The following is a 24,055-nucleotide window of genomic DNA, read 5'->3' as shown; positions in this document are numbered from 1 at the left end:
CCAGGCCTTTGTTCCTTTGCTCCCCAGTGAGGCAATACTGGGTCAGAGGCAGCGTTATGGCATTCGATTCTAGCCACTCTAGCATCAGGTCCACATTACAGCCTAGGGAGGGCGAAACGGAGCTGTGAGAGGACTTGCCCAAGATCACACGTCAACTCATCCCAAGCAGAGTGTGAACGGCGAACGGCCCAACCCTTTCTTCCAGCTCGCACCGCAGGACGCTGCCCAGAGGATGGGCACATCCACACACTGCACTGGTGATGTGAACGGCACTCCAGCGGGGGCACAGCATGAAAACTCTCTTCCTCAGCCTCCCCGGTGGGGTGCTGGGGTTTATTTTTTGTTTCTTCCAAATGCTCGACCTTTGTCGTCACCTGGAGATGTTAAACCGAGGGGCCCCTCTCAGAATGAATAGCAGACAGGATGCCCCAAAACGGCTCCAGCTCGGCAGCTGAAAAGCTGGATTTATATATATATATATATATTTTTTTTTTTTTTGCGGTACGCGGGCATCTCACCGCCGCGGCCTCTCCTGTCGCAGAGCACAGGATCCGGGCGCGCAGGCCCAGCGGCCACGGCTCACAGGCCCAGCCGCTCTGCGACCCGCGGGATCTTCCCGGACTGGGGCACGAACCCGCGTCCCCCACATCGGCAGGCGGACTCCCAACCACTGCGCCACCAGGGAAGCCCTGGATTTATATTTTTAAGTGGAAGTTTTAAAACTGCCAAATTCCCTTGATTAAAAAAAGAGTCAAAATAGGAGAATTTAAAAAATAGGAGGATGGCTAAATAAATTCTTAATAGAATATTATACAGCCATTAAATAACTTTAAAGAAAATTTGAATGCTGTGAGAAAGTGTTCACAATACGATGTAACATGGGGGTGGGGAGAGGGAAGGCAGCTGTAGAGTATGATTACAATTAAAACACACACTTAGATACACATGTATGATCCATGCAGAAAAACAGGACTAGAGAGAAATACAACAAAATACCGACGGCATTATCTCTGGGCACTGAGATGACAGATGACTTTCATTTTCTCCTTTCTACCTTTCTGTAGTTCCCCAATTTTACAGTGAGTATGAATTGCTTTTATAATTAGACATTAAACAAAAAAGCAGAGTCAGGGGTTGCTCTTGCCCAAGCTTACCCTCCCTACCTGCCCCTCCCTCCACACCAAGCTGGGGGCCGCTGGGCTCTGTCCTCGCTGGCCAGCCCGGCCTGGCCGGAGATCATGGGGTTCACCAGCCATCCCTGCCGGTGGAGGAACCAGCGAGGGGACACTGCCCTTTTGGAGCCCAGGCCCCGCCCCAGGCCCTCTGGAAGGGTCAACTGCAGTATGTAAATTTCCTGGCTAGGGACTCTGGGAGATGATCCTCTCTAGGGCTGAGAATCAAAACATTCATTATCTACTGTATGAGAAAAGCCATCTTCTTTGTTCCTCGCACCTCTTTCGGAGCCGCTGAGCGCGCAGCGGGAGGGCTGAAGGAGAGCTGGCCTCTGTCACCTTCTCACCGCGGGCCTCGGGCAGGCTCCCAGCTTCCCCACGTGGGACTGGAGCTCCTGGCCCACCTGGTCTCCGGGGCCCTTCCAGCCCCAGCGCTCTGGGCTGCTTCTAACATGAGAGGCCAAGGCCCAGGGGCACCGGCCCTGTCTTAGAAAAGCTGTCTGGATCCATTCAAGAGCAGTGTTCGGAAAAGCCTGGAGAGTCGGAAGGCAGCATTCACCACCACCCGTGTCCACCCAGCCCCGCGTCTGGCTGGTACCTGCTTTTGCCTCACCCTGTTCTCACCCACTGGGGCTGGACCAGCGGAGGTTTCCAGAGAGAGGGGGCTCCCTGCTCTCCAGAGCTGGCCGCAGAGTTGGACCAGTTCCAAAACGGTGCCCTCACTTCCTTTCGGCCACCCCACCCCCTCCCGGTTCTGGAAGCTTCTGCCTTCCTCCTGGACTATTTTAGCAATCAGGTCACCCGTGGGCTCACTCTGAGCTTGTGGCCAATTAGAACCCACACGCCTTCTTCACAGAAATGGTGCTACCTCCGCCTCCTCCAGATCCTTCCAAAGTCAGGGTCCTCGGGGTGAAAACACAGAACGAGGTGGTGACCTGGTGGTCCTCCCATATCGGGAGGTGGGGGGGTGGGGCTTGCTCAGGAACTAAGGCCAGGCACTGCTCCTGTCCCCATCGTGGCCAGCACCCTGCAAAGGTGGCTGCTGGCATGGAGGGAGGATTGGTCACAAGGACGTCGGGGTGGCCTGCACATCGGTGTGCTCCCACACGGTGCCGCGTCGGTGCTGGAGACACACGTCCCTCACTCTGGTCCTCACCGGCCCCAGGCAGTGAGCTGATGCTCATTTGGAGGGGAGCTGAGTGACCTGTCAAGGTCACCGTGCTGGTGAGCATCAGGGCCGAGACGGAGCCTGGGGAGCCCCAGCAAAGCTCAAGTCCACCTGGGCTGCCCTGGCGTTTCCCTAGGGCCTGGCAGACAGTGGCAGCCGGCCCAGCTGGCAAACGAGTTCTCATGAAGCCTGGGAGGCTCTGCAGCCCTGGTTCTACCCAAATAGCAGGTTCCCAGGACCCCACGAAAAGCCCAAAGCCCCTTGTGGCCCGTGTGTTCCGCTCAGAGCTGCTGATTACCTACTGCTGCTTCTGCTAAGCCCTGGCCAACAGCAGGTGGAGCCTTCTGGCCTAAGACCCGCCCCGCCCCCTCCCCGACACCTTGGCTTCAGGCGGAGGAATGTGAGCCAGTTCCCATCCTTCCCTCCCCCAGGCCTCTGACTGACCACAGGCCTTTCCCGGCCAACGCGGAACCAGGTACTGGACCAAGAGCAGATCCTCGGGAGCCTGCAGTCCATCCAGGAGGAAAAAAGATAACAAACATGCAAACAGAAGGGCTCTCCGTGATTGTGTGATGGAGGTGCAGCGGGGGTGGGGGGCAGGGCAACTGAGAGGGGTTGGAGAAGAGCTGCGGGAGGAGGGATGCAGTGGCCTGCGGCCTGGGGCTGGGAAGAGCTTGGCACCGTCCAGGAACTGAAGGAAAGCCAGTGTGGCTAGGGCAGCACAGGCCAATAGGAATAGAATGCGAGCCACACATGCAATTTACAATTTTCTAGTAGCCACAATAAAAAAATAAAAAGAGGGAGTTGGCATGGGGTCTCTGTCCAGGCTGGTTCCACCACAGTTTCCTTTAAGATCACACCGACCTTGGACCCAAGGCTGCCTTACAAAGTACACAGTATTCCTGAAAGTACACCTTTCACAACAGTCTTATAGTTTGCAGCAGAAGAATGTAAAATTCCTGCATCAACAAGTGCACTTATTACCAATGATGGGATAGGAATAAATCCTGCACAGACAGCTGGAAATGCTTTTCCAAAGCATAGTTCAGAACTGTGAATTACTCCTATAGATCATGTTGGAAGTTGTTAACATCTGCTACTTGGAACATACAATTACTTTTCAGAATAAATATTGGTATTGTTGTAAAAAAAAAAGTGAAAAGAAATAGGTGAACTTCATTTTAATATTTTATTTAACCCAATATATCTCAAATATTAATATTTCAATGTAGAATCAATATAGAAATTATTATTGGCCATGCCATGTGGCTTGCGGGGGATCTAAGTTCCCTGACCAGGGATGGAACCCAGCCCCCCTACAGTGGAAATGCTGAGTCCTAACCACTGGACCGCCAGGGAATTCCCAATATAGAAATTATTAATGAGACATTTGACATCTTTTTTGTACTACAGCTTCGAGATCAGGTGTGTATTTTACATGGATGCGCACATCTCAGTTCAGACTGGCCGTATTCCAAGGGCTCAGCAGCCCCGTATGGCTAGTGGCCACTGGTTAGGACAGCACAGGACTACGGGAGGGTGAGCAAAGGGGAGGAGGTGTGAGATAAGGTCAGAGAGGTGGGCAGGGATCACCTTGGATTTATTCCAGGAGTTTCCGGAAGCTGTGAGAGAGCTTTAAGTAGGGGCGTGATGTGATTCACTGCTGTCTTTACAGGCTGACTCTGGCCACCACTTGGAATGCTTTGGAGCAAGTGAGTGAGGTCAGTTGCCAGACAGACACCCAGGTCGGGGCTGAAGGCGGCCTGGGCCTCATTGAGGGCAGCCATCATGGAGCTGCAGGGGACACTGAAGAGACCGTGGAGAGGCAGAGAGACAGGGAGACAGGACTTCCCATCTGCTTTTTTTCTTCCTCTCTGCCAAAATTCCTCCAAAGTAACCCTGTCCTAACAGTTGCCTTCCTCCCAGGAAGAGATCTGCGTGGTTGCTATTTAACAAAGCCTACAGGCGCTCAACCAGAAACAGTTTGCCAAAGGCCCAGAATTGAAAAGGCTGCCACTTCCTGTGTCTCAAAGAATCACTGCATTTCTGAGCAAGAAAAGATAAATTTTCTAGATGCTCAGTATCACCTAGTGATGAGATGATCTCTGGGGCCAGCCTGCCTGCGTTTCAATCCCTGCTGTCCCTCTAACAAACTGCGTGACCTTGGACAAGATACTTAACACTCCTGGGCTAGCGTTTCCTCATCTGTATTCCAGAGGCATTAATAATCTCTATCTCTGGGGTGACTGGGAAGAGTAAGTAGGTGTATACCTATGGAAGTGGTTAGCACAGTGCCTGACACATACGAGGCACTCATTGCATGTTATCTATCATAATTGTTGCTGTTTTTGTTAACAGATGAGATAACTAAGGCCGAGGGACAGGAAGGGACCTGCCCAGTGTCAAACAGTAAACCTGCGGCAGAGCAGGAAACAGTATCTAAATTTTCTAATTTCTGGCTCTTACACGGAGCCGCCTCCCAATTGGAAATGCTGGCCATCCCTTCGTTTAGACAGTTACCATGTTCTCCCCATGTGCCAGGTGCCACGCTGGTACAAGCCCCATCTCTACAAAATCAAGGCTTTCCAGTTCGGAAGGAAAAAGCTCTTTGTCAGCCACTCTGGACTACAGGGTGAGAAAGGGACTACAGTGCAGGCAGAGAGACACATGCTGATAACAGGGCAGTCAAAACAGCGCTGGCCCGAGAACTGGGAGACGCCAGGCTGGGTTGCCTCTGCCTGAGCTGCTCTGTGATGTGGGCAAAGGGCTTCACCTCTCTGATCTCAGCACTCCTGGCTGCGAGGCAGTGGACAGACGTTAACACGCACCTCCTCTGTGGAGCTCCGAACTCCAAAACGCTCACGGCCTGACTGGGGAGAAGGAATGAACTACCAGTCAGACTGGGATGTGGCCTCCAAGGACATGGGCCCTATGGCTCAGATTTTCTGGAACATTCCTGACTGACCCACCCTTTTCATAAGAGCCGTGTGTATACTGGCCCACAAATCCTAGTTTTTAAAAAACAACCTGTCACTATAATAAAATTACGAGAGTCTGGTTCACAGGATTTCATAAACCAGCAACATTTCTAAAGAAACTTTAGGGAACTTGCAAAGGACTGAAAATTTGTTATTTTTCCAAACAAGGCCCTTTGGAAAATTTGTTATTTTTCCAAACAACAAATGGCGCTGGGAAAAGTGGATATCCATGTGCAAAAGAATGAAACTGGACCCTTATCTTCCACCCCACACAAAAGTCAACTCAAAATGGATTGAAGACTGAAATGTAAGACCTGAAACTATAAGACTCCTAGAAGAAAACATAGGGGAAAAGTTTCATAACAATGGTCTTGGCAATGATTTCTTGGATATGACACCAAAAGCACGGGCAACAAAAGCAAAAATAGACAAGTGGGTCTATATCAAACTAAAAAGCTTCTGCACAGCAAAAGAAACAATCAACAAAAAGGCAACCTACAGAATGGGAAAAAACATTTGCAAACCATAAATTTGCAAACTATATATATGATAAGAAGTTAATATATAAGGAACTCCTACAACTCAATAGCAAAAACCCAAATAACCAAATTAAAAAATGGGCAAGGGATCTGAACAGACTTTTCTCCAAAGAAGACACAGAGACGGCCAGCAAGCAAGTGAAAAGGTGCTCAACATCCTTAATCATCAGCTAAATGCAAATCAAAACTACAATATGGGGCTTCCCTGGTGGCGCAGTGGTTGAGAGTCCGCCTGCCGATGCAGGGGACACAGGTTTGTGCCCCGGTCTGGGAAGATCCCACATGCCGCGGAGCGGCTGGGCCCGTGAGCCATGGCCGCTGAGCCTGCGCGTCCGGAGCCTGTGCTCTGCAATGGGAGAGGTCACAACAGTGAGAGGCCCACATACCGCAAAAAACAAACAAACAAACAAAAAAACTACAATATGATATCACCTCACACATGTTAGAATGGCTAATATCAAAAAGACAAGAATTAACAAGTGTTGGAGGATATAAAAGAGAAACCTTGTGCATGTTGGTGGGAATGTAAAACGGTGCAGCTGTTAGGGAAAACAGTATGGAGGTTCCTCAAAATAAACTGAATACCATATGATCTAGCAACCCCACTTCTGGGTACATACCCAAAAGAACTGAAATCAGGATCTCAAAAATATATTTGCATTCCCATGTTGACTGCAGCACTGCAATGGAATTGGAAGCAACCTAAATGTCCACTGACGGACGGATGAAAGCAAAGAAGATGCTGTATATACATACAATGAAACGTTTGTCATTCAGCCACGAAAAGGAAGAATATCTTGTCTTATGCTACAACACAGATGAAAACATGAGGACATGCTAAGTGAAACTGGCCAGTCACAGAAGGACAAATCCTGCATGATTCCACTTATATGAGGTATCTAGAACAGTTAAATTCATAGAAACAGAAAGTAGAAGGGTGGTTGCCAAGGGCTGGGGGGAGGAGGAGATGGGGAGTTGCTATTCAATGGGGGTAGAGTTTCAGTTATGCAAGAGGAATAAGTTCTAGGGATCTGCTGTACAGCGCTGGGCATCTAGCTCACAATACTGTGTAATACACTTAACATTTTGTTATGGGAGTGGAACTCATGTTATGTCCTCTTTAACCACAATAAAAAAACAAACAAAGTACCTTCTGGAAAGGACATCAGAACATCAAAAAACAGGAAAGCTATCATCTCAGAATAAAGAATAGTCCTTCAAATTAAATAGCTTTAGTTTTGTGGGGGAAACAGACCACAGGGTGTGTGTGTGTGTGTGTGTGTGTGTGTGTGTGTGTGTGTCTTGCTTTCTGCTCGCCCCTGCCCCCTGCCCCTGCCCACTTCTCATCACACTAGACCTTGCGTCTGGAAGTCCAGGGGAGGAAGCCATGGACGCTTCCTCCTCTGACCAGTGCCCCGCGCCGCCCCCGCCTTCTTCCTTCAAGCCCACAGCACTTTGCACACACAGTTCTAGAAGAATGCTTCTCTCACTTATTTGGGGCTGGCTCTGCATCTTCCCACCGGGCTGTGAGCTGCGGAGGGCAGGATGCGTCCCACCCCTCTGTCCCCACCCCCATCTAACTGGTACTGGCACCGGGTAGGGGCCTGGCACACACTGTTGGGTGGAAAGTGGATTCTAACTGGACCTGGGGAGGCAACGTGGGCATCAGGCCCAGGAGACCTGAAGGGCTTAGGAAGGGAAGAATGGAAACCATATGGAAGCATTGCCCCTAAGAGAAGCCCGCCCAGCCCCAAGACCCCTCTGTCTCGAGGACTGGGTACCTCTGTCCCCCCTCACAGCCTGGGGGAGGGTGGGGAGAGGCAGCGGGGGATAGGGGTGGAGGTGGGGAGAAGCCCTGGAAAGATTCATTCCCGATAAGGCCCAGGGCTGGGACGAATGGCAGGAAGAGGCTGAGCCGGGACCTCAGAACCACAGACAAGCTGGGAGTTGGGAGGCCCGGCCCCTCCTGGGCCAGCCCCGCTCCCTCCATCCGCTCCCCTCCGCGCCGGCCCGAGGTGTCTCAGCCCCAGCAGCCAACCACAGGGAGAGCAGAGGGCGGAAGTGGCCGGCTCTTCAGACCTGGCTGCCGGAGGTGGACTCAACGGCCATACGCTCCCCACGTGGCAGCCACCGCGGTCCCCCAGGCCCAGAGGCCCAGGTGGGGCGCCGAGGGACATGTGACGGTCAGATGGCAGCTTCAGAAGCACACACTGGTCCTTCTGCTTGATTTTCACCCAGTCACTCCCTCCCCTGCTTAAAACCCCTCACGGTCACTCGGTGCCCTCAGAATAAAGACAGGCTGGCCAGCTGTAGGCTCCCCTCACCCTGCTCATCCGTGCCTCCTGCCCCGGCCACTTGGCTCTGTTTGCAAGTAGGCGTTTATTTGTGAGATTCTTCAAGTGCGCAGGGACACATCTGCTTTTGCTCCTGTGGCGTCCCCTCCATGGTGCGGAGAGCCTGACCCCGGTAACCACGCAAGAACTGTTTGTCGGTGGAATGAATGAAGAAGCTGGGGAGGAGGGTGAGGCTGTGGGGCAGCCAAGGGTTTGGAGATCAGACATGCTCGGGAAGACCCACTGGCTGTGTGACCTTGGGCAGGTCCCCAGCCTGGCAAGCCTCTCCCAGCTTTTGCTGGCTCAGCTCACCCACCTCTGAGCACAAAGCAGGGATCACGTTGTTCAGAGAAGATTGGTTTCCTTACTTTGGTTCTTTTTTAAATTTTTATTTATTTATTTATTGGCCACACCGTGCAGCACGCGTGATCTCAGTTCCCCAACTGAACCCAGGCACCCGGCAGTGGAAGGGCAAAGTCTTAACCACTGGACCCCCAGGGAAGCCCCTTTGTTTCTTTTTTTAAAAAAATCCAGCCCTTTCATTTTATGGACAGAATGCTGTGGGTGATGTGACCCCCCCCCATCCCGTCTCATCTTGATGTTCATGTTTATCTGAACCAAAAAGGGAGTGCAAATTGGTGCAAACTATTTTGGAAAGAGACTTAGATGTCACCTGCCTACACGCAAAATGCTAGTAGCATCCACCAACCCAGCCCTTGTGCTTCTAGGAACTTGTCCTAAAGAAAAGTACAACACATTGTTTTAATAAGAGAGAAAAAAGCAAGTGGGAGAATTTTCAGTATTTTTAGAACTGACCACCAGGAGGCGCCTTTGGGTCAGGGGCTCGATCAGGTTAGCCCAGAGCCCCTGGACTTAAAGGACAAAAATGACAAAACCCAGTTCTTCTCAAAGGACGTGCCAGTCTTACTTCATCGCACCCTGGGAGCTTTTGTTACAGACAATATCTACGTGTTTTGTGTCCTCTCTGCCCTTCCTCATGAAAGACTCCCCTTACCAAAAAAAAAAACAAAAAAAAAAAACAGGCAATTTTAACTCTTACGTTCTAATATTGTTCTGCTGGGCTTATTTCTGTCCAGATCTTCATCTCTCAAAGCTCCCCGGTCGGAATTCAGTTTGTTAGAATTCAGAACTTGACTTGTGCAATGTCTTTCATGAGCTTCATGACAAATGGGTGCTACGGATCTTGTTATTCCTGTGAACAGGTGGGGAAACCAAGGTTGGCACTGCCCAGGCCGCAAAATATACGATGGCCCGGAGGAGAGAACCTGGGGCCCAGGGTAACCCAAATAAAGCCAGTGAGCTAAGCCCTGGCCTTGGGCTCAGCCCTCTAACCTCTCCTGCTGCCTCCTCTCTCTGCATGTTCGTGATGCCATGTCCCTGGACCCAATCCCTCCTTCCGCTTCCGTCTGCTGGGAGCCTGCCATTTATCCTCCTGGTCTTTGTCTGCTGCAGGTTTGGGGCCCTCCTGGTGGGCCATGTTTCCCCACACTCCGCACACACACCCCAAGGAGTCCAGGCAAGGATTCCTCCCCTTACCCGAGGGGCTAAGATAAAGTCATGAACCCCCAGGCTCCTTCCCACCCCACATCCTCTGCTAGGGACCGCCCGCACTGCGTGGCCAGCCGGGGTGCTGGGCTCGGAGGGGAGAGCAGGGGCTTGTCTCAGGTGAGCTAACGGAGGGGCCCACCGCTTGCCCTGGGGACCAGTCCTGCCCACCCAGCAACAGGAGGCGGGGACGCCTCCTCACAGGACCCAACCACCCACGAGCTACTCCGCCTGAGTTCCCAGGTGCCCAAGGGGCCTTCCTCCTGCCCCTCCCCCGAAGGCTGGGTGTGCCTCCTGCAGCCCCGTCCCCGCCTTCCCGTCCCTCACTTCTCAGTCACACTGTGCGTCAGGCACCCACCCTGGGGGCACGGGGCCGCTCCTGGCCCGTTTCTGGCACTGGGAGGGCCTCTCTCTGGGCCTTCTTTCCCCGTCTAGAGGCTCCCCGGGCCCCTCTCAGCTCAGTTTCTCTACCCTCAGTGCAGTAGTTTTTCATTAAGCTCGTCTTTCAAGGAGGAATTAAGAATTAAGAATCTTTTTCCTGGCCTCCAGGCTGCTTACAATGACAGTTCATGAGGAGCTGCGCTCTGAGCTGAAAAAGATCTATTTTGGAAGAGGTGAAGCCTGGAGGAGGAGGAGGGGGCAAAGAGAAAAGAGGCAGTGACAGCCTCTAGTCTGGTCTCCCAGCTCCCTCTCTCCTCACCCCTCACGGGGTGACAGGAAGGCTCTTTAACAACACAATTGTGGTCCTGTTGTTCCTGCTTCATTTAAAATCCTTCCAGCCTTTGCCACCTTCCAGGAGGCCCCACGGGATCGAGCACATTCATTCAACAAATATTTATCTGGTGCCAAGTTCTGGGCTAGGGAGAGAAAGACAAGACAAGGGGCAGCACATAAACATACTGTTGCACCTGACGCAAGTGTTGTAAGAACAGTGGGGTGGGAGGAGGCAGAGGCTGGGTGGTCAGGGAAGGCCCCTGGGAGGAGATGACAACTTGAGCTGAGACTCGCCTAACAGGAGGAGTTGGCCCCCCAGAGGCCTCAGGAGGCCAGAGCAGCAGAGGGGGCGACGGAGAGGCTGTCAAGATATGACACAACAGGAGAAGCAGGGGCTGGATCGTGCAGGACGGCCTGACAGATGGGGAAACTGAGGCACAGGACCAGGTGACGCACGCACGGCCCTGTGGCTAGTTGGCTGTCCCCACTCAAGGTACCCAACCCTCTCTTCAAACCGTTCTGAATCACCTGCGTCGGGTCCTGTGTCCACCCTGGGGTTTCCCAGGACAGGGCTGCACCAGCCACCTCAGAGGACCAGTGCCTGCTGTGTAGCAGATGCCCAGGAGCGTTGGTTGGATCGGATCTTGGCATCTCCAGGATGCCTGCAGAACAGCAGGGGCTCAGAGAGTATACAGGCTGTCCTGACACCGCCCTAGGCCACACAGGAGGCTCCCAAGTGCAGCCCAACAGGCAGAGTCAGCCATGCAGCAGCTGCACCTGTACCCACGGTCTGTCCTGGCCCTCACGGCTACCTGCTGATTAGAGCTGTCACCAAGGTGCGGGGGCTTGGAGGCGCTGAGAGCATTGTGCGCCCCCAAAGAGTTCTGAACCCAGCTCCTCACCCCGATTTCACCTCTGATCTGTGTCCCTGTAAGCCCAGTACTTCACACCTCAAGGGCGGAAGCCGGCAGAGCTGCATTTCAGGATGTCTTCGGTGATGTGGGGGCTGTTACTTAACCGGCTCTCCTCTCTACCCTGTTGGTGCCTGGGGAAGAAAACCCCACCCCATGAGCAGGTATCCAGCAACCACATACCAGGCACCTCCGAGGTTTGGGGCCTTCTACAAAGCTAGGCTGGGGGAGGTGCGATGGGAGTGGCTCACAGGTTTATCAGCTCTCACAAAGGAACAGAAACCACGGCTCAGGATGTGGCAGGTGTGAAAGGAAGAGGAACTGCATGAGCTGCAGCCCCGGCCAGCCCGGCTCGGCTCCTTCCCAAGGCCAACATTCTGCTTCTCCTGGTGCTACAGGGTTTATGAAGTGGCCACACCACCTGGAAGAAGAACCCAGGTAGGGGGGGCAGTGCAGAGGAGTCCCAGCTGGACGAGCCCTGCCTCCTGTCCTCCCCCTGCTGAGACTGTCAAAATGTCCATCCAGGGGCTTCCCTGGTGGCACAGTGGTTGAGAATCCGCTTGCCGATGCAGGGCACACGGGTTCAAGCCCTGGTCTGGGAAGATCCCACACTCCGCGGAGCAACTAGGCCCGTGAGCCACAACTACTGAGCCTGCGCGTCTGGAGCCTGTGCTCCTCAACAAGGGATGCCGCGATAGTGAGAGGCCCGCGCACCGCGATGAAGAGTGGCCCCCGCTCGCCGCAACTAGAGAAAGCCCTCCGCACAGAAACGAAGACCCAACACAGTCAAAAATAAATAAATAAATAAAATTAAAAAAAAAATTGGATCATATATTCACCTGTCTCTTTAAAAAAAAAAAAAGTCCACCAACAAGAATGGGTGTCGGCTGTGGAGTGCACAGCCCCAGAATTCTAGGACTGCACCATCTAGGAGACAGACGTAGAAAGAAGCACGTACAGTTCAGGTGCTCAGACAGAAGACCCGTCAGGACACTGTCGGTGGGTGGGGGGGACGAGGGAGGTGGTTGTCTCCATTCCAGAGCAGCAAGAGGGGGACTGGGCGAGGTGTCACGCCTGCCACAACAACAGCTACCCCAGCAGCGATGGCTGTCACCAACCGGCTCACCATGGGCGCCAAGAACACACACTTGGCTCCATGTACTCCTCCCACAGCCCCAGAATAGCCACTGCCCCCATTTCAGAGATGAGGAAACCGAGGCAAGGAGGGGTGAGCGACTTGCCCACGGGCCCCCAGGCAGTAAGGGTAGGTCTGGAAGGAGGAAGCTGGCACGTTGGTTCCCCCAAGGTAACAGCGACAGGAACTAGAGATGTTCCCCCAAGGTAACAGCGACAGGGCATCCAGCCACCAATGTGTTTAAACCTGCCAACTGGTTCCATCTTATTTCCAGCATCACCGGCCACCCTTGCTACTCTGCCCACTCTGGGCTAGCAGGGTGGGGCCTCTTCCTGGGGTGTGACACAAAGACCAGGACCAGGGGGCAAGCCTGACTCGGCCTGCAGACAAGCCTGGGAGGAGGAGACGGTGACCCAGATGCTTCTCAGCAGCTAGATTTCCTCTGCCCTCCAGAGGCTGCCTGCTTCCCTCCGCCCCCACTGCCTGCAGTCAGTAGCCTGCAAATTGCCAAGTGTTAATGATTACAGGAGGCCCAATCTAATTAACACCTGAGAGGGAGGAAGCAGGGTGGGTGCGTGCGCGCGTGCGTGCGTGTCCCATCACCCCGAACCCTTAGGACAGAGGCAGAACGCGGGTTATGTCCAGTTCTTTGAGGCCTGGGCAGGCCAAAGTCGCCAACCCTTCCAGGCCAAGCTGGGGTTGGGGCCAGCAGCGCCTCTCCTTCCCTGAGCTGAGTGAGCCTCACAGGGAAAGCTGAAGACCCACGGGGAGGTAGGCGCCCTGGTGGCCACAGCTGGCCAAGACTCTCAGGCCAGCCAGCGTCCAGCCCCTTTCACAACTCTGGGCCTTGGCAAGGTGGTTTCAGGAGGAAAACTCTGGCACAGAGCAGGGATCTCAAAAGCAGCTAGTTTAAACCTCTCCTGGTCCAGATGGCGTAACAGAGGAGCACAGACAGGGCACAGTTTACCCAGTACTACAAGGCAGGTTAGACTCAAGTCCCTGACTCCCGTATCCCCAACTTCTCACCAATAAGAGGGACCCTTCCTCCCAATTCACTTTCTTCACAGGCTTTCTCTCCAAGAGGCTGGAAGTAAGTCTAAGGAATGGCTTTGGGGCTGGGCAGACTGGTTTGAAGCCTCACTCCCCCACTTAATTGCTGTGTGACTTTGGGCAAATACATTTCCCTCTCTGAGCCTATTTCCTCATCTGTAAAATGGGGGAAATAATAGATGCTTCTTAACACTGTAGTAGGAATTCAGTGAAATAAGGTGTCCCTGGGATGGAAAGCTCCTCCTGGGCCCCTGACAGGCCTTCCCGATGCCCTGTAGGTGGTCAGACACTCGGTGGACTCCCTTCCTGTCTCCCTCTGTGATGGCAAATACACCCTAACTCAGAAACACACATTCTCTGCCAGCCTTTGAGACAGGCTTGAAAATCCTCCCCAACGCTGGCACAAGCACAGGGCTTCTCTCGGGATGGTTTCCCTGATGGGGCGGCGGGGGGTGGGGGGTGCGGCGGGGAATGGTAGAGAGAGGGATGGAATTCTCGGGGCAGAATCCCTCCTCACTTCTGCTGCCCCGAGTTTTCTGAGAGCTTGGCCCCCAGCCCCACCCCCCAAGAGCCTCCTGACTGCAGGGGCCGCTGGGTGGAGGGGTGCTTGGGAAGCAGCCTTCACCCCTTTACCCCTCCTACGGGTGGGCGCACATCTGCTGCAGGCAGTGAGGCGGGCAGTGTAGATGAAAGCTGCTGACGGCAGGCCTCTGAGGAGGAGTGTGGAGGGGAGGAAATGGGGGGAAGGAAAAGGAAGAGGAGGAGGAGAGAGACCGGGTGAGGCCTGCTCCCTCCCCACGACCCACCCCGGACAAGCTAAGAAAAGCTCTGGGGGAGAAAAACCGCCAAAGATGCACAGTTGCCCTCCCCAGCCCACCGAGCTGGAGGCCCTTCCTTCCCTGGAGCCAGCTGCCCCCGGCAGATTAGCATTTGGCTCCGGAAAAGCAGGCCCCACACACCAACCCACGGGAGGCTGCCAGCTGAGTCAGACTCTCTACCTGTCAGGAAATCATTCATAAAATACGACACCTGCCCAGCGCCCGCCCTCACCCCAGCCACTGTCAGCCACCAGCTCCACAACCACAGTGCCTCCAGCCCACCCTCCCACCCCCACCCCCCAGCCACTTCACACATTTCTCCTGGGATAGCTTGAAATAAGGCCGGCTCAGCCTCGGTAAATCAGTATTTACGGGTCGCCTGCCCTGGGGATGACAGCTGAGTCTAGAAGAGCGGCAACTTCACTCAATTATGAACAAATGACAGTGACACAGATTCCAAAGCGTTTTCAGTGTCATGGCCATGCCAGTAGTCGGCACTTCTTTATCTTCAGTTTATGTACAGACAGCTGGAGGCTCCCAGGATACCTCACTAGACATAGCTAGACAAGGACCATGTGGCCAATCCTCCCACAAAGGAAAACTGGGGGCCCCAGGGGGAGGTGACTTGCCCCAGGTCACATGGGAGTTCAAACTCAAAGCCCACATTTTCAAAATGCAGATGATATTCCATGTTCTTCTCACTTTCCATCACTCAAACCCTGATGCGGCCCTCCTGCTGAAGAACTGGATTCTTTATCACAGACCCTTGTGCCTGGGCCCTGCTACCCTTGGCCCTCATCACACTCCCCCTTGCTCTCCTTCTGCAACCACTCTGGCTTCCTTGTTTCTCAAACACACCAAGCATGCCTCAGGGCCTCTGCACATGCCACCCCTTCTCCCTTCCATTCATTACATGTCAGGCTCCCTATCACCCTGCAAGATGAGGTTCCTTGTCACCTCAGAGAGACCACGAGAGCCACCCCCCCCAACATTCTTTCCTATCCTTGCATGAAAATTGTTCCCATCCTAACCCATATTACAAGTTAGTTGTGTACTTCTTCACCTGTCTACTGCCTGTCTCCTCAGGGAGAGTAAGCCTGAGAGGTTGGTTTTACTCACCATGATGTCCTCAAGTCCTTGCACAATGCTTGGTACAAAACAGACCCTCGGTAAATATTTGTTACACGAAGAACTGAATGATTTCTCGTTGTGTGCAATCAGAACCCCTCAGGCTGTCACTCGAGTCCCTTTATCCTCTGACCATACCACTAAGTTGAGCAGTTAAATTATCAGAATACGTCTTCCGCGTTTATCATTCTTATTCAGTGTTCACGACAGAGAGGCTCAGAAGAGCCCTGGAGTGTGAGAGTGGTGTCCAGGAGTCGGGAGCCAAGGTAAAGGGCCACTCGGCCCCACCCAGCCAGGTAGGCGCCCTGACAGCAGGACACTGTGGGTACTGTAGGATGGTGTTCTGTAAGACACTCTGAAACTGCTCTTATTTCTATTCTCTATGCCCCCAAGAGTGGCAGAGAGTCATCAAACAATCGCTGCTTCACGAGAAGGGTTTCCAGCTGCACCTGGGTCACCCTTCTGATCAATCTCTAATCAGTACTGACCCACCAGGACTCAGACCTACTTTAGAAGCCAAGGCAAATATATCCAAGTGACAGGATCAAGGGTTCTCAACATTACATGTACATTAGAATCACCCAGGAAACCTGTGAGAACACACAGATGCCTTGCCTGCTCTGTCCCACGCTGAGTTCACAGGTCTAGGCTGGGGCAAGGCAAGTGCCCAGGGAGATTCTGATGCACAGTGAAGGCTGTCAGTGATTCCAACCCTGGCCAGACACTGCAACGATTTGAGCAGCTCTCCCCTCTGCTGCAGAGATCCTGACTCAAGGGCCAGGGGTTTTCAAACATTCCCCACCTGCAGCCAGGGTTAAGAACCACTGCCCAGACGCTTGCTTTCTAGACTGTTCTAGCTGACCCAAGTCAGGGGACCTGGCTTTTCTTGTGGGTGCTGGATGTTAGGTGAACACTGATTGAGTGCTTGCTATGGGCTGCACTGGACACACCCCTGCCCTTAAAACTTCCACTCCCACTCGAACTGGGAGACCGCTGTGAGGGGGGCCAGGCTGGGAGGCAGGGCACAGATGCTCCTGTCCCTCTCCTGCCTAACCCCTGTCCATGACTCCCTTTAGGACCAAGTCCTAAGGCTCACCTGGTAGGATCTGGTCCCTGACTATCTTCCTACCTCCTCTCCTGCTGTTCCCGTTCCCAGCACCCACCCAGGGGCTCCTTCATCTTAAACTACATCCAGTTCTTCCACAAGCGCCACGCGACTTCCCACCTCCCTGCAAAGGGGGAGCGCCATTGCCCACAGCAGTGCCTTCAACCCCCACTCACCAGACTGCTTCACTCCTGCTGGGGCCTCGTCCACAGGGCCGAAGGCTCCATCCGGGCTCCTAGGGCATGTACTGCCCACCTCCTCCAGTGGGCATCTATCACACTGCCCTGGAGTCGCTGCCCATCTCCCTGAGAACAACGCTGTGCATCCCTAGCTTCTAACACAGGCACGTAAGAGGCTGGGGGAGCAGAGGGTAAGCAAGGGCAAGTTGTGTTTTTGGCTTACCTTGGCTAGGTTCTAAAGACTTCTTAGAGAATGGACAGCCTCGGGCAGAGAGGAGACTATTCAGTACCAACCCAGGAACTAGAAGGTTGCCACAAGAATAGAAACCTAGGAATTGACAGGCTAGAAATCACCAAAAGATGCCTCATCACTTGGTTAAAATCCAGACTCTACCACATACCAGCTGTGGGCATTTGGGCAAGCTATTTAACTCTCTGAGCCTCAGTTTCCTTATCTGTACAATGGAGATAATTATAGTGCTAACTCAGGGCTGCTAAAAGCAATGAAACAAGCCAAGGTATATAAAGCCCTTAATGCAGCAGTGCCTGGCATAAGGAATCACTCAGTGAAGGTTGGCAATTATCACCATTATTATTACTCACGGAACACCCGTGCTGAAAACGCCTTTAGAGATCATCTACATTAACTCCTGCATTTTATAGTCAGGGAAGAGGAAGGTCTCACTGGCTCTTCTGCCCAGGCTTGCAAACCCAGAGCAGGACCAAGCCGATGGCGTCTCCTCCTGGGCCACTGAGGAGAGCCGGGAGGGGCTGCTGTGGATCACTCGATCTGCTGGCAGGATGCCAGCCGGACTTCCTAAGGACTTGGAGCCCGACGGTCCCAACATCTCAGCTCTGTTTCAGGCAAAATCACTGAGCGTATTTTAGGATCAGCAAAAACCCACAATGCCTTTGGCTGCGCACTTTCCCTCTTCTTGTTGAAGCCCAGGGGTATTTTCTAGGAAATTGAGTCCATCTGTTTCTGATTCATTTGTACTTAACTCATCACCAGGCTGTTTTGTAATAGCCCTTTGATGTGAAAGCAGCCTTATTCCATAAGCCTCTCTAAGCCTTTATTTAGTCAACAGTAGGTAAACGGGGCTCTCCAAAGAGGCCAGAGGCAGCTTCTTCATCTCGCTCAACACACAGGCCATGTGACGGGGAGGCGCGGCCCTGAGACCCCCCTCTTTGGGCCTGTTAGGGGGGAGGCGCGGCCCTGAGACCCCCCTCTTTGGGCCTGTTAGGGCAAAGCGACCACTCCCTGACGCCGGCCCAGCCCCCAGCACCTGGGGTGTCCTCCTGCTCCTCCGCAGCTCACAGCCTGTCCGCGTCAGTTTACGACTTCCTGCGTGTTGCTGGAGCTGCTTGGTCTCAGTTCCTCAAGGGTGAGCGGCCGGTCTCCCCCTTTACGGCGCCCCCACCACCCGGCCCTGTGCACAGTCACAGGGACCAGCACTTCCAAACCAAAAACCCACGGGAGAGGTCTAACACGTGTAAGGGTCCATCCCCAAAGGGACAAAGGGGCGGAATATTTGAAGGTGGGGCTGCTGGAACTTAGCCGGCAGCTCAGAGAACCGCTGATTGAGCTGCAAGTCCCAGAGTACAAAGGGGAGAGTCTGTCTCCCCTTCCCTCTGCCACCCAGACCAAAGTACCCGTGAAGTCTCAAACCTGCCCTGCTTCATTCAGCAGGATGAAAAATCGAGGAACCTCCCAATTTAAGGAAACGTACGTACGAAACTCTTCACTGAGTTCAAGGCTGAATCACAAAGTGCTCCTGAAGGGAAGCCAGGATGTTTTAGGGGATGTCCCTAACTTCGGGCTGGCTTTCAAGGCTCCACAACCCAATCCAGAGGCATCTCTGTTAACAGAGGCAGGATCTTGGAGGGGCCCAGAGGGCTGGCAAGACCCTGTGTTTATTAAAGACGTAGTAAGCAGTCTCTCAAACGCAGGGGATGGTGTAGCCCAGTGGCTCTCAAATGCAAGCGTGCATCACAGTCACCCTCCAAGGGCTGGTTACCACGTAGAGCACCGGGTCACACCCTCAGAGTTCCTGACCCAGTAGGTCTAGAGCAGGGCCCAAGAACCTGAATTTCTAGTGGGTTTCCGGGTGATGCTCATACTGTGGGTCCTGGGACTGCACTTTGAGAACCACTAGTCTAGCCACTCGTTGAGTCCCGGGGTGAGAATATCATGGGTGGAGGCGGCTACCTACTGCCAATGAATGTGTTTCGTTTCCCCTTTTCTCTGAATACCGGGCTTAGTACTAAGTTAGTGAGGGGATGACAGTGCAGGCTGTGAAGCAGGCCTTGGGCTCCATGCCCCACAGAGAGCACCTCATTCAGTCCTCACAGTTACCCTGCGAGGTCGACACTATCTCCATTTTACTGATGAACTGGAGAGGAGAAGGGAAGCGACCCTCCTCAGGGCCACACACTACTTAGCCCAGGAGCTCGCGCACAGCAAGAGGTCAAAATATTCTCACCCGTGAACACAGATGGTTAAGAGACGGATTTGAAACCAAATCTGACTCCAAAGCTCAGACTCATTCTACCACATTAGCAGGAAGTATCAAAGGAGGTAATGTAAGCTCTGGGAGGGAAAGGACTACAGCTTTTCTCTATTTCCTTCCTCCCTCCCTGCCCACCCCCCTTCCCCTCTCTCTTTCTTCCCTCTCTTTATGAAAGTAGTGATCTGACTAAAGCTTTTCTGAACCTCCTGTCAGGGCTCAGGGTCTGACCTAGTGCAGCAGAAATGAAAAGCAGTGTTGAGGAGCTGGCCCCGGAGGGGCCACAGGTGAGAAGTGGGACCACCTGCCAGAGGAGTGAAGACAAGGCCCAGGTTATGGGCCCAGATCAGCCCCAGGGAGTCACCAGGGCCTCATTAGGGACAAGCATCTAGAAATAATTCAGGTAGTTGGGGTGGAGGAAGTTTAGTTGTTTTGGTTGAAAAAAATATATTTTTACCAAAAATAATCGATGTTCTTAGCAATCTGGGCAGGTAGAGAAGTTCTCTTGGAATTTTTTAACTGTGCACCTTTCATGTATTCTCTCTATAAACAGAGCACACTAATGGATGCTTACATTGAAAAACTTAGAAACTACAGATAAACAAAAGAAAAAATTCAAAAGCTGTAACTCCATGACCTGGAAATAACCACTGATAACGTTTTCCCTTAATTTAAAATTTTTTTGAATTAGTTTTTATTGGAGTACAGTTGCTTAATGTTTACGTTTATACCCATTTTATCTACTTACTAGTTTATTTCTATGTAGACATTTTTTACAAGAGTAGGTTCACCTTGATCTTATTGTTTTGTAGTCTGACTTTTTTTTTTTTTTTTTTGCGGTACTCGGGCCTCTCACTGTTGTGGCCTCTCCCGTTGCGGAGCACAGGCTCCGGACGCGCAGGCTCAGCGGCCATGGCTCACGGGCCCAGACGCTCCGCGGCATGTGGGATCTTCCCGGACTGGGGCACGAACCCGTGTCCCCTGCATCGGCAGACGGACTCTCAACCACTGCGCCACCAGGGAAGCCCATAGCCTGGCTTTTTTAAGCAACACATCATGACCATGATCCTTTCATTGTCTTCAATACCCATTTCAATGGCTACATGCTCCTCCGTTACATGCACACACCATAATGTGTATAACGAATCTCTTATTGCCTGATACTAGATTATTTTCAATTATTTGCTATATTAATTTTAGTTTATTTTGGACTAGTACATTGTATTCATCATTGGGTTACCCATGGTTTGAAAGAGCCTCATTTGGATCGAGAGATGATATTTTAAGATTCCTCCTGTTTTAACACAGGCTGAGAAGTAAAACATTCATGGAGATGTTTCAGTGGGGGTTTGATTTTTGTAATACTTCTTAATTTAGGTAAGTTCTGTTAAAACCTTTCTAATTGGAACTTTATGGAATATGAATTGTATCTTGGTAAAAACCAGACAAAAATCCTTTCTAGTTGGGAGTTAGAAGACCAAAATTCCAATTGTTGCCATGTGACCTCATGCAGTGTAACCCTTGATGTGTCCTTTTTCTCAGATACTGGTGTAACAATACCCAACTCTCAGGGTGTCCTGAGCTTCAAACAAGATGGTGTGTGTGAAGGAATGAATGCTGTTCTCGATGCATAATCACCAAAGCAAGAAACAACCTACTCCATTGGTCACTGGTAAACAGATTTATAAACTGGGATGTATCTATACTATGGAACACAAGCCACGGATAAAAAGGAAAAAACTACTGACATGTCAATAACATAGATGAATCTGAAATACATTATGCTAAGTGGAAGAAGCTAGCCACACAAGGCTACATACTGAATTATTTCATTTATACAACATTCTGAGAAAGGTAAACTGTGGGGAAAGGGATCAGGTCAGTGGTTTCCAGGACTAGGAGTGAGGGGAGGGGACTGACTATAAAGACTTATGAGGGGATTTTCTGGGGTGATGGAAATATTTTATATGTTGATAACAGTGGTGGTTACACAACTGTATACATTTTTCAAAACTCATTCAACTGTACACTTATAAAGGGTGAATTTTACTGTATGTAAACTATGCCTTAATAAATTTAACTCTTTGGCTTCCGTGGTGGCACGGTGGTTAAGAATCCGCCTGCCAACACAGGGAACATGGGTTCGAGCCCTGGTCCGGGAAAATCCCACATGCCGTGGAGCAACTAAGCCCGTGTGCCACAACTACTGAGCCTGTGCTCTAGAGCCCGCGAGCCACACTACTGAGCCCGTGTGCCACAACTACTGAAGCCCCCACGCCTAGAGCCCATGCTCCACGACAAGAGAAGCCACCACGATGAGAAGCCTGCGCACAGCAACGAAGAGTAGCCCCAGCACAGCAACGAAGAGTAGCGCCCGCTCATGGCAACCAGAGAAAAGCCTGAGCACAGCAACAAAGACCCAACACAGCCAACGAATAAATAAATAATTAAATAAAATTTTAAAATGAAAAAAAATGAGTCCCCTCAAAAAAACAAAATATAGGGAATTCCTTGGCAGTCCAGGGCTTTCACTTCAGAGGGTGCGGGTTCAATCCCTGGTTGGGGAACTAAGATCCCGCAAGCCACGTGGCATGGCCAAAAAAAGAAAAAAAAAAAGTATAGTACTGTCCAGGTATAAGGTATCATCCATCAGGCACTACCTACAGTACTTTTCACAGAAATTCTCAAATGCCTTTGTGAAACACGGCAAACGTAAAAAAAAAAAAAAAAAAAAATCTAGAAAAGACCAAATGTGCTCAGGAAAATATGTGTTGTTAGGCGGCCTTTTGGAATGGCCATTTCTACACTCTAGCAAATGCTCATATGTGAGGCAGCTGGTCCCACTGGGGAGCAGCTGACCACTTGTACTATTTGGGGGTTCTCCTTTCATGACCTGTTTGTTTGCTTATTTGTTTTTAACACCACCAGAGTAAAAAGAATCAACAGTGTCAGAACTGAACAGTGAACGCCTCCCCCAACCCAACCAGGACAGCCTTTGTCCTCCAGGGAAAGAATACAGGTATTTCTGGTTGATCTCCTCTTGGCCTGACCACTGCCATCTTAATGAACACCATGCTCCAAAAGTAAATAAAATATAAAATAAGAATAACCTGCAGCCAAAGACTAGGCTAATGGACAGCGGATTTCTAAACAGAATAGGAACAAGAGGGGATCAGTACAAAGATGAAGTGCTAACAGTGAGAAAGAATCTGCTCAAACCTGCCAGCATTGCGTCAAAATCCCTGCCCCGCAGTCCATGGCCCTGATCAATGCTGACGAAATTCCAATACAACCAAGGGACCGAAGTAGTTCCTGGAGTTCATAATGGGATCTGAACTGCAGCAAATGGAACTGAGGATATAACCTCCTCTTGCACAGAAATAAGGTCGCTGAAAAGAAAGGGTCATCTATCTGTGTGCACAGCTATCACCTGCTCCCACAGGGCCCAGCGGAGCTCCGGCCCGTAGGAGGCGCTCCGAGAATGTTTGTGAGCAAGGCATTCAACTGCTCTTGGAAGACGGGTGCCCAGCCCAGCCCCCCTCACGGTAAAGACTTATCTCTAATCCATGTTACAATTGACCAACAGTCAAACCAACTTCCCCAGATTTATTCTTCTGAAGCCACGCAGGTTTGTTAACAGTCCTGCATGGAGGGTCTACTCAGCCTCATTTCAAGTAACAATGGGGCCTATTACCCTGTTATCCGCTGGGGGTGGGGAGGAGTACAGCTGACTGATGCCAGGTGTTGGGGTTATTGAGCTGAAAAGCTTCTTACCAAGAAGCTCACATGCTAGTAGGAAAGAGAATTCTGGAAACAATTACAATAATTTGATAATGAAGAGCTCACCATTAGTTGAGCAGACATTGTGCTAAGTGATCTGTCCAATAACCTTGTGAGGTGAGAACTATACCCACTTTAAAACGAGGAAACTAAGGTTCTGAGAGGTTAGGCACTTGCCTGAGGTCACAGAGGCAGTGAGCAGAGGGGCCAGGAAAAGAACCCAAGAGGTCTAACTCCACAGCCTGCTCTCCTGGCCCCTGCCGCAGAGATATGAAGACCTGAGACCTGGAGCTGTCAGAGGAGGCCCTCAGACCTGTCCTGGCCGCTACATCCTGAAGCATGGGGGAAGCACTGCAGCCCGAGGGGAGAAGAGGCAAATGGCCTCATGGTGGACCAGACGCTGCGGTACAACGGGATGCCGCCAGGAGGCACGGGACACCGCCAGGAAGCACGGGAGATGGAGCCCTGGGAGACACAGGCAGGGCCAGACCATGGGGCTTGGTGTGCACTTTACCCAGGCCCCCAGCAGAACCGTGAGCCTTTCGATCTGTCGGCCGACATGAGTCTCACCCGTGAGAATGCTCATGTAGGGCCAGGCCACGCTGTAGAAGCTGGGAAATTGAAGACTGGGGAGGGGCCATCACAAAGCCACTGCGCCGGTCCAGTTGGGCAGGAGAGCCTGAACTGGGCAGGGCCAGGAGCTCCTTGGTCAGAATCTGCCCAGGCGAGCCAGGTACAGCTCTCACAGAGCATCTGACACGGACCAACCCTGGACTGCTTGCTGGGCTGATCCCCCTCAGGTCTTTCAGGATCCCGTTTCGGAACCAAGCAGACCCCATGGTTCACAAGGCAGCACAGACCACTGGCCAGCAGCCAGTTTCGATCTCTAGTCTCAGTTTCCCCATCTGTAATGCAAATGGATTTAACTAGATTGCACTTTAGGTAGCTTCCTGTTCTGACATTCTGTGAATT

The 24,055-nt window shown here is 52.0% G+C and overlaps 1 pseudogene across 1 annotated transcript; it reads left to right on the top strand.

Moving 5' to 3' along the window:
* The first annotated feature begins 2,030 nt into the window (after positions 1 to 2,030).
* Positions 2,031 to 3,430, top strand: LOC307198044 (ubiquitin-fold modifier 1-like; annotated as a pseudogene). Its single transcript has 2 exons — positions 2,031 to 2,131; positions 3,115 to 3,430. The product of its transcript is annotated as a ubiquitin-fold modifier 1-like (transcript).
* The last annotated feature ends 20,625 nt before the right edge of the window (positions 3,431 to 24,055 follow it).

Source organism: Stenella coeruleoalba (assembly GCF_951394435.1).
Source record: "Stenella coeruleoalba genome assembly, chromosome: 15".
In the NCBI taxonomy this organism is placed as follows: Eukaryota; Metazoa; Chordata; class Mammalia; order Artiodactyla; family Delphinidae; genus Stenella; species Stenella coeruleoalba.
Note: the sequence above shows the minus strand (reverse complement) of the source record. Positions and strands in the feature narration are given on the sequence as shown.